Here is an 11,776-nt window from a genome sequence, read left to right on the forward strand (position 1 = left end):
GAGTCTTACTTCCTATCACCCACACTATATATGTCTCTCCATACATATGCATTTATAGGTTGGTCTCTTTTGCACAATCGTTGCACCTCACTCCCTCTGCTCGCCATTGATGCATGCTCCAGCCCACGCCACTATCTCTTAAAGACAAAAGCACATGCTCAATTGTCGGGACTTCTTCCATGCATTCTCACATGCATGCATATTGTCATACCGATCCGTCTCTCCCATGTCGTTGATCTTATGACTTATGTCTTCTTTCTTTTATCTCGATCATGCGCGCGTGCACACACACATCCCACGTATACATGTATACCTCTCACACATGCACATTCAAGGTCTCTATGTCTCCATACGTAGTTAATTACCCTCAATCCTAACGCCACATCGAATCGTTCTCCTCTTTTGTGCACATAACTTCTGCCTGGATGGGTAAAACACACACTCACACTTAACAATCTCCTTTTAGCTATCCCCCTGCCTCTCACTCTTCCCCTATATCCCCAAAACCAATAAGACCATCCCTTAGTTTAGTTCCCGCCTACATGCACCATCGATATATAGTAGTCTTCCTCGGTGTCTCTCGAACAAACATGTTCTCTCGAAGTCAACTCCTCTCACGCGCACACACCTTCTCTTCCCTCTCTACGGGCATTTTCTCTCTCGCACCCCATCGTTGGTGGCCTCTGCCATACACATCACCTCTCTATGATGAAAGCCATGCACACTTAAATTACATCTGCCACAGAGGACCCCTGACACACACACACACACACGCATGCACCCCCCAACACATACACTAAGACTCCATCTCTCTCTCTCACACACACACACAAACACACACACACGCAAGCACGCACGCCCCCCCACACACTAAGACTCCATCTCTCTCCCTCTCTCTCACACACACAAACTAAGACTCCATCTCTCTCTCTCCTCTCTCTCTCACACACACACACACCCCACACACACACTAAGACTCCATCTCACACACACATGGTCTAGGCGGAGCATTTGTTCCTACCACCCTTCATCCAACTTACCCGTATGATAGACAATCACCTTTATTTACTTTCATAACATGGACAAATTCCACTTTACTTTAGTAGTCAGCAAAATCTATACCCTTATAAAAAAACGTGTTGGTGGTGATGGTGTGCCTGCCATCTTGTAATACAGACCGTATGATCTATATTTGAGGATAGAAAGCAAACTATGATAATTTTACAAAAGATACCGGCACCTCTCTCCACATCATTATCTCCCGCAACCTCATTGCTCAGCAATTAAAAAAGGAATAAGTCTATGGAACAATCTAGCATGCATGGTGGCCGCTGCCCCCTGCCGGCACCGTCCATCCCCATGCCTCCGCCCATTCCGACCACCAGTCACCACCACGCTCCACTCCTCCTCGCCTTATCTCTCATCTTTCATTTTTTCGATGACATTCTCGAGATACCAGTTTTCCGATAAAATTCTTGAGATATCATCAGTTTTTACACATGGGATTACTCCTGCATGGGTCAATCACAACAGGTGTTCTGTAAAAAAAATGCATACTGATGTTCCGTGCAATGCACGAGAATCTTGCTTGTAATTATATAACGCAAATCAGGAGCAGGAAGTGACATTTTTTTGACACAACCACGTTAACATGGCCACGTAAATCACTAGCTAAAGTAAATACCATTATACTTATATCCCGATGCAAAAGGTTGAGTACATGTCTGAAGAGTAGAGTCGCACACACGCACTCTGTCTCTCAGAATCTCTCTCACACACCAGTTATGTGACGCCCACTTAAGCAGACACGTATCTTACAATTTTTGCACCCGCGGGTACACGTGATGCTGTGCATTTATTTGAGCCGGAAGGTGAACCCAAACAGTAGCTGCATTCATTCCCCTCCCGCCGCCTCTTCTATGGTCGCCGTCGCCCGATAGCCATGGGCCGGCCGAAGGTAACAACATACGCCATACTCCCGCCGGAGCGACGCTTTAATATGGAAATTTTAGTGGTCATGCATGCATCTTTTTGTGCTAGCACTCCTATATAAGGGTTGACCGGTCGCTTCCCGCAGACGTGCACGGGCAGGGGAAGAGGAAGGAGAAGGGAAGCAGGCTATGGAGTAACGTTTTTTTACCATAATTTCTTAGGAAACCGAGTGCAATAATTGAGTAGTTTTGCAAACTACCAGTACTACACCTGAAACGGTTCAGAACCTATACTCCCTTGCCAGCACGTGCTTCCCGCGTGAAACGGTCAGCGTCGCCCTAGAGCGTTAGTGCCGCATTGGGCATCTACAATGCAGGCGCTAACGCCAGGCGCCAGGGTCAGGATCCCGGCCGTTTCCTCGTAATCTCGTCCAAATCCTGAAATTTGGTTAGCATCGATGTCATAAGAGTCGTCCGGCGCTAAACGAGCTACCCGTTCTATTTTTTATGCGTAGCGCCCATACGCTGGCTCTCACCGTTGCATGCCTGGACTCCAAGACGAGGCGCTAGGAGAAAAATCCTTTTTATTCCTAATCAAGTGCCTGATTAGGTGCCTTGCGATGGAGATGCCCTTAATGCCCGGCCAGAGCGGAGGTGACCTCTCACTAGCGCTGGCTTTGAAGTGGCGCGACGGCGGAGAGAGCGCCGCTTCCCGGTGCACGCGACTGCTCCGCGTCGAGACTGGCCATAGGCCCTGTTTGGATCCATGAGTTAGAGTTAGTTTGAGCTAGTTGGGGCTCAAATAGCCCTAAACTATCCAAGCATGAGGGTTTAAATTGGAGCAAGTTGCACCGAACCCACCAAAAAAAACTTTCCCACCCAAGAGGTGCTAACTTGAGATAGTTCTCATTGGGACCACTGAAAAATCACTTTTCTCTCTCCATGAAGTGCATTTATTGTCAATCTAACCCTGTCACCCAAACACCTCTTTGGCTACAGTTAGTTTAGGGTTAGTCATGAGTTATTCTAAGCTCTAGCTAAGTTAGAGTATCAAACAGGAGCAGTATAGGACATGCAAGTTGCTCAAAGCATATAGGCAAATTCGTACGTGAAAGGATTTTTTTTCTTTTTGAAAACAGAACGTGAAAGGAATTTTTTTAGAACGCTCTTGGCATGTTGCTAACATGTGATAGTTAACCGACCTCAATAGACGGCAGAAACGCCAGCCCACCGCACTTTGATAGAGACGAGGAGGGAGAAGCGATACAGGCTGCTGGATTACTAGAGATAGGTGTCGCACGGAAGCCAAGAAATATGGTGATAGCGTGGGTTAGCCATGTACTAGTATGATACTACACTTGGCTGCCATGTTTCGTACTCTTCCAGTCCACTGTGGAGATGATTGGTTAATTTTATATCGCTGAATAATATTAAATATTATGAGTGCAGACGCTCCACCACTAGGTTCCTTGCTCCTTCTCGGTCGTCTAGAATCTATGTTCTTCCACTCTATTTTTTACGCGAGCTTTGTTCATCCTTTTGCCAACACGCGAGACATCTAGCATCAAGGTGCACGTGTTATGCAAGGATCTTTCCATCTATATGAAGAACACTTGGGACTGGAACTATGAGACGAACATGTACCCAGGAGTGGACGTACGAACCTGAGTAATGTAGCGCAGTAAGTGAAGTAGAAAGGCACAAATGGTATGAACATGCGTGGCATATAGGGTGTGTTTGGTTGCGTTCTCGTCTCAGCATAGTTGTTCCCTCTTCATGCATGCTCAACTCAACACCCCTCTTCATGCATGCTCTCTTCAAGCATGCTTCTAGTGTATTTGTGCTAAACTAGTGTGGACTCATGCACCCTCCATACACTCTACCAAACACCCAAAAGTAGGTCGAGAAGGGAACTCTTGGGCGGCATTTGTCTCTTACTACGTACTACCACTAAATGTTGTACGTGCAATGCACGGTGCTGTTATGGAGTACGTGCCTAAGTACTCTACTACTACTATATTAGTTGGAGGCACATATTAAATTTTATATTTGATTACGTGTATGCCTCGAGACCTTCCAACTAGACGTGTCTTTGTCTCCAGGTCGCACTTTGTATCCTTCATACCACTAAATACTACTACGTGTGGTCTCCGACCCAGAAGTGGAAGAAGTGGAGACGCTCTACCACGCTGTTTTTTATGCTGGGCTCTACCACGCTGTTCATGTCCCACTCCTTTCGCTGACGTGTGGGACATCCAGCACGTGCCGTGTTTGGCACCCTTCGTCATAAGAGTTGAAACGCTAGCATTCATCAGAAATAAAAAATAATTATAAATCGGTAGTGATACTATTTTTTTGCGAACCAATCAACAGTGATACTATACCACGCGGTTTCCTTGCTCCTCGATATCGGAAAGAATACTTGCGTTCGCCAACATGTGGGACGTCGACCATCCTGGTCCACTTGCCATGCACGCAGAACTCCAAGGGAGTCACCCAGGTCCTTGCACCATAGTAACAATGACTAATGAGCTGTCAAATCACAAGCCCACTTCCCACTTTGAAGTTGCTTGGACGAAGGAACCATCATGACTTCGTTTAATTCCGCTTCTTGAAGAAAACTACTGTACCAGCAGTACTGCTAGCTACAGTAGTTACTCCAACAGAGGCCTCCTTTCGTTCATAGGATAGGAATATGAAAATCATAGGAAGTGAGATGACATGCATCTCAATTCCTATAGAGAAAGAGATGCCATTTGATGCTTAGGATAGGAATTTTTCCATTTAGTCTAGGCTAATGTACTGGTAATTTGCTCTAAAAACTACAGTAGTAACTAGTAGTACTGGTGCATGCTCGTACTCAGACACACACACACACACACACTAACTACTAGTACTACTACTTCTCACATGCTGGCCAGACACCGTCGTTCTCCTTCCCGGCTTTGTCGGCGACACCCCACCGTGCTTGGATCTCCGCCGACCTGTCCAAAGCAGCGCGTGCGTCCTTTTCTTTCTTGCGGCAGCGGGCCTCTCTTTTCTTGAGTGATTTCTGACTTTTTCGCTCCCTCTGTGCGGCTTTGGCCGCCTCTTGCTCTACCGCCCATTCGGCCTTGGCATCTTCAAATTCCTCCCACATAGTTGTGAGGTCGCGAGCGACGATGAACTCGGCACGGCGAGATGCCATCGCTTCCCTACCATTTTGTGTGCGGTCGTGGGCGGTGAGGAACTCGGCGCGGCGGGATGCCATCGCTGCCTTACCGGTTAGTGTGCAGCGCGGTGGCATGAACGACGCTTGGTGAGAGCTCTGGGGTGGAGTGGCCGGACAACCGTATAGTGCATTGGTTTGTCAAGAGCTCAAGGACAGAAGACGAGGCAAATTTGGATTCCCCTTCAATCCTGATCATTTATTACCGAGTAAAATGCATTGGCGGTCATCGAACTTGTCTTGATAGCTCACTTTGATCATTGTATATGAGATATGGTGATTATACGGTCACTGGCTTAGCGTATAGCTCCGTATTTGTCTGGTTGACCAGTCAAACAGTCCGCATGCGCCTCATCAGCTGGTGTTCTTTATCTATCTACACTGGCCTACCTGTCAATGGGGAAAGAAATACTGTAAAAACCAAAATTATGCTAGAGTCCGGACCGCTTCCGGAGCCCGCTCTCACCGCCCTGGCCCCTCAAGATGCCAGCTGCCCGCCGCATGCATGCATAGCAAGTAGTACTCCTTATGTGGAGGAGAGAGAGGTATTGACAAAGTCAAGGAGTGGGCTCTTCAAGAGCCCGTCTCTACACGTGCTCCTAGATATAAAAAAATAATTCTAAAAAAGGCATAAAAACAATTGTGTCTTAAAAAAAGAAAGGTAAAAAACATTTGAGAGGAAATAGATAGAGAGAAAGTGAGAAAAAGTTGTAACCTGGGCATTACATGAGGAAGCAGGGAGTGGTGCATATGCCAAGTTCACTGGGCTGTCGTGTTTCACACTCCTCCGTCAAAACAGTGGAGACAATAGCTTTCATCAAAAATAAACAATGAATACTCGTTGCTCGTCCTCTATATCGGAAAGAATACTTTCATTCGCCGACATGTGGGACGTCGACCATCCTGGTCCACCTGCCATGCACAAAATTATCCTGGTCTACCCCAGTTGTATCGCAGGCCCAACCTTGCCCACTGTAAGTTGATCGGACGAAGGAACCATCATGACTTTGTTGAATTCCGCTTCTTCAAGAAAACTTACTATACCCGCAATACTGCTACCACACGCAAAGACTGGATGGCACTATACCATGTCATATCACTGAAACCCACTAGGCCAAACTAGCCCGCCTAGGTCATCTATTTTGGAACGGAGGGAGTACGTCTCTGCACTGCTATGATTTTGTGTTGCACGTCATATCACTGAAACCCACTAGGCCAAACTAGCCCGCCTAGGTCATCGATCGCTAAGCCTACAATTTTAGGAGCAAGGGCTATTGGTCGATCAACGAGGGATAAGTATAACGTTTCCCTGCTGATATGATAAACAGTTCAAACTTACATCTAATCATGCCATATATTACATCAAAAGCTGGTGAGGATACATCTGTTTCCATAACTCGGAGAGGGTTCGCATGATTCATCGCATGATTCACTATCAAACAAAAGTAGCAAGATCCGCCCACACAAGACAGTGCACTAGCCCTAAGATGGTTTGATAACACGCATCGTTCTGGTAATTAAACATAGGGCAATGGAAACTACCCTGAAGGATTAGCGTGACCAACTATTTCTTGTCATCGATCTCTCGGGCAATGACCACATCACAGACAGTGGCATGGGAATCGATTTCTGGGGCGATGTCCGCAGGACTGACCGCGACATCGGAATTGATCTCTGGGGGGATGTCCACAGGATGGACAGCAGCATCGGAATCGATCTCCGGGGCGATGCCAACAGGACGGGCCACGACATCGGAATCATCAAGTACGTCCATCGGCACCTGCACAACCCTAACATATTAGCAAGCACATTGCAAATAATCAAAAACCACAACTATGGTAATAAGCCATTATTTTTTACCTTGTGCAGCTCACGGGGGGATCTCAACCCTCCGGGGGCCATCTCCTCGTCCTCGATGGGCCTACTAAGCGGACGTGTACGCGTGGCTTAGTCAACTTAATCAACAAATGATTCTAGAAGCTAGACCGTTGGATGTTAATCCAACAGCCGTGCTCCTTCTTCAACCTCTGTTCTTGCTCCTGTCTCCCGTGGGCGGCACCGCGGCTGTGCTGCCGCGCACATGAACCAGTGAAGTTTCCCACTCCTCTCCATCTGCGACTCCACTATAGCTTAATAAATAGTAACGTCTTCGGTTTTAGCCCGGTTTTCCGTAGATTAACCAGGCAATTCTCTTCTTCTTAATTAATCGACGAGGCAATTCTTTTGCCTCCGCTTCAAAAAAATAAATAAATAGTAACGTCCAACTGAGCCAGTTAGTTAGATGCGTACACTTGGTGTAGTAGGATCTTTATTTAGTTTGATGCATACACTTGTTCTTTTTTGGTAGCCCTTTTGTAATGATGGCTGATGTTTGGTTTGGAAGAGAGAGCTGCGTCTTCACTCTTCTGGCCTGCTTACTGCTTATGTTGCACCCCCAGCCCTAGTTGCTGCTGCTGCTGTTTTCAATGTACAATCAGTAGTATATTTCATCTGTTGGTTGAATAAATGTGTTGTTAGAACGACAAACACAATGTTTTGGAAGTCGTTGCACGGTTCGATCCTTTAGTTCCCCATACCGTATGTAGCGCATACTATTTATCATACGGAACACTTTTTTTGAAACTCGGAACACATTTTCCACTTGTTGATAACATGCAGCCCACTGATGAAGGCCCAATAGAGAAGCCCATAATTAACTGGAAGGGAGGCTCTCACATGAATCCGGCCCAGGTACATGCTCATGGTCCCCTAAACATAAATAAGTAAATAAATAAATAAATAAAGCTAAATGCTCATGCACCAATTCTTTGGGAAAATAGGTAACCCAGTATTTCTTTTTGAAGAATACCCAAGCTAGGCCTATTTGTTTTCTCCGAATTACTGGGCTACAAATCTTTCAAGACGAGGGGGATGCATTCCGGCCTAGCTTAAGAGTATGGTCAATGTTTGTTAAAAGTAATATCAAAAGGGGTTGAAAATTCCAAAAAAATTATAGCAAATGGGATATAAGTTTCTTTTTTTGTTTTTTTTCTTCACTGATATCTTATACGTATTTCATTGGATTTAACATGACATAGTACTAATTTATTTTTAAATTTGTTTTAGTATGGCTATTAATTTTTGGATTAAGAATATTTCATTCCCGAGAAAATTTTTGTGAATTTTCAAAATTTCCCACATATTTAGTTAATTTTTTGACCCTCGTACTGACCAGAAAATGGCCAGCAATTCTAAAAATGGAAAACGGGCTGCAATAAATTCCATATGAATTAGAAAATGAGTAAAAATTATAAAAATAATAGCAAATGGGCTGTACACGCCACAGATTTCGAGGCTGACTTGTTTACACAAGGCTTTGTCAGTGAACACACGATTCTAGCAGCAGTTAGTGTTGGATCTCCATCCAACGACCAACGTGCTTTTTCAATCTCTGATCTTCCTGCTCCAGCCGCCTAAACTAGCGTCGGCGGGACTGCCTGCTCCCTCCTCTTGTGGCCCGCTGTGATGTCGCGCAGGCTTCCCCGGCCCACCCTACTCCCTCCGTTGGGTTGGCCGCATGCAATCAACTGTCTCCTTATTACGCGAAAAAATGATTCCTCCCACTGACATCTGGGGTGCACCGGTTGGGAGGCTGATCTGTGGGCCTACTAAGTTGACGCGTACGCAGGGCTTGTCAACTTAGTCAACAAACGATTCTAGCAGCAGTAACCGTTGGATTTGAATCGAATGGTCCTGCTGCTTCTTCAATCGCTCCTCTTCTTGCACTAGCCGCCCAAACCAGCACCGGGGAGACCGCCTGCTCCTGCCTCCAGTGGCCGGCTGTGCTGCCGATGAGGCCTCATCGCCCCCTACTACTCCCACCGCTAGCCAGGCCCTATGGGGACGGCAGCCTCACACCGTAGCCGAACCAGTGAACCCTCATACTCCTCTCCGCGTGGGCATCCATTGCCGCGTCTTCCTCGGCTCTGCGTCGTCCCCTTCCTAGGCCTCGCCGTCATCCACCGCCTTGGTGCTCTCGTCGTGGCGTGGTCAACGTGGCCAACGACATTCCATCGGAAGAGTACTGTACATGGAGAGGCTGACAGCTGGGTCCACGGCCACAGCCCAGTTTTTTTGTGATTTGCCAAGTAAGTCGCTTTGTCAGGCCTTTTGGGCTGCAAATCTTTCAAGACAAGGAGAGCTTTCATTCAGCTGGCCGAGAAAATGGCCCATCAGTAATGAGAAATGGGCTGTACATTTTTAAAACACATCAAACCGGCAATCAAATATCTTTTTATTGATATACATTTATTTTTAAAATCAGTTTGAATGTGAGTTGAAATTTCGGGATTAAAAACAGTTCGGACCGCACCGAAGTATGCAAAATTTCATATAATTTTTTAACCGTGGCCACAATATGGGCTGTAATGCTAACAAAAAGAATATGGGCTCCAAAAAAACCTTAATAATTAGCAAATGGGCTGTAAATTATTAGAAATAATGGCAGATGGGTTGTATGCTGTTTTCCATAGATTTGAGGCTTTCCTAAAAAAAGGTTGACGCACAAGCAGTTACTGTTGGATGGCCATCCAACGGCCGTCGTGCTTCTTCACTCTCTGCTCTTCCTGCTTCAGGCGCTCAAACAGGCGCCGGCGGGACTTCCTGCTCCCTCCTCCCCGTGGCCGGCTTTGCTGCTGTGCAGGCCTCACCGCCCCATCGTACTCCCATCGCTGGCCTAGCCATCCTCTACTCACCCACATCTGCTGTTATTCTCCGGCGACGGCAGACGAACCAGTAAACCCTCGTACAGTCGTACTCCCCTCCGCGTGGGAAATAACTGCCAAGTCTTCCCTGCCTCCGTGTCGTTCCCTTCCTAGGCCTCGCCATCATCCACCGCCCTGGTGCTCTCGGTGCGGCCTGGTCCACGTGGTCAACGACTGACATGCATCTGAAGTGCACATTACGTGGAGAGGCCGACAGCTGGGTCCACAGCCGCACGCAAGGAAATGCCTCCTTATTACACGCAAAATAATGATTCCTCCACCTGACATCAGGGACCCATCGAAAGGGCCTCTGTATTTCGCGGAAAAAATGTTACCGCCGCTGACAGCTCGGACCCACCAGCTATATCTTCGCATGGAAGGAAGTGCCTTCTTATTACGCACAAAAAAATGAATACTCCCCCTGTTAGCTAGGACCCAATATAGTGGCAGGCTGACTTGTGGGCCTACTAAGTTGACGGGGACGGAGGGCTTTGTCAACTTAGTCAATATGCACGATTCTAGCTCCAGTGACCGTACGATGTCCATCCAACGACCGTAGTGCTTCTTCAACCTCTGGTCTTCTTGCTCCAGCCGCCCAAACTAGCGCCGGTCGTGCCTCGTTCTCCTGCCTCCCGTGGCTGGCTGCGATGCGGCGGAGGCCTCACCGCCCCCTACTACTCCCACCGCTGGCCAGGCCATCCCTCTACTCACCCACACCCCCTGTTATTCTGCGGCGACGGCAGCCTCACACCGCAGCAAACCAGTGAACCCTCGTACTCCTCTACGCGTGGGCATCCACTGCCGCGTCTTCCCCGGCTCCGCGTCGTCCCCTTCCTAGGCCTCGCCGTCGTCCACCGCCCTGGTGCTCTCGGCACGGCGTGGTCAACGTGGTCAAGGAACGGCTTCCATCAAACGTGGACTGTACGTGGAGAGGCTGACAACTGGGTCCACGGCCGCAGCAAGGAAGTGCCTCCTTATTACATGCAAAATAATTATTCCTCCACCTAATAGCGGGGACCCATCGGACGGGCCACCGTATCTCGCCCCCCTGACTGCTGGGAACCACCAGCTACATCTTCGCACGCAAGGAAGTGCCTGACAGTCGGGACCCACCTGGTCGAAGCGTACGTAGCGTTGTCATTCTGGTCGTGAACGTGTACGTACATATATACTGGTGGATGTAGAGGCGCGCACATGTCGTAGTAGAGGCAGCCAGGGTGCAAGAAAGAAAATACGGCTACGTATGTGTACATACGGGCGGGGTCTCGAACGCCTACTCGCGCATACGTACGGCCAGGGCTCTTGTACATGGCTGGGTCGAAACGGAGAAACATTGTCGTCGTTGTGTTCATGGGGAGGCAACGGAATGCGTCGTGTTCATGGGGAGGCAACGGAATGCGTTGTATTCATCGAGAGGCAAAGGAATGCGTCGTGTTCATCGAGAGGGCTTCGACGGAACAGGCGATGGAAACGAGGCCTGGCGTACCGCAGAACGGAGGAAACGGCCTTGTGTTCGCCCGGCCATGTTCGAAACAGGATCTTGTTCATCGGGAGGGGTCTGGCGTACCGCAAAACGGAGGAAACGGACCTCCTACGGTCGAAACGGGGGTCCTGTTGATCGGGAGGGGTGTGCCGTACCGGAAAACAGACGAAACGGACTTGTGTTGGAGCGCTACGGTCGAAACGGGTGTCCTGTTGTAACACCCTCGATGCGACTATAGCTCCCACGTGTCGAGGCACGACTTAGAGACATAATCGCATTGAAGGCATATGTCGCAAGTTAGGCAATCTTCACAACAACCCATGTAATATGAATAATAAAGGGAAGAACATAGTTGGCTTACACTCGCCACGTCACATCAAATTGCATAAATAACATTACATCATCCAAAACA

Source organism: Triticum urartu, chromosome 5A (genome assembly GCF_056163025.1).
Source record: "Triticum urartu cultivar PI428250 chromosome 5A, HENAU_Tu73, whole genome shotgun sequence".
NCBI classification, from domain to species: domain Eukaryota; kingdom Viridiplantae; phylum Streptophyta; class Magnoliopsida; order Poales; family Poaceae; genus Triticum; species Triticum urartu.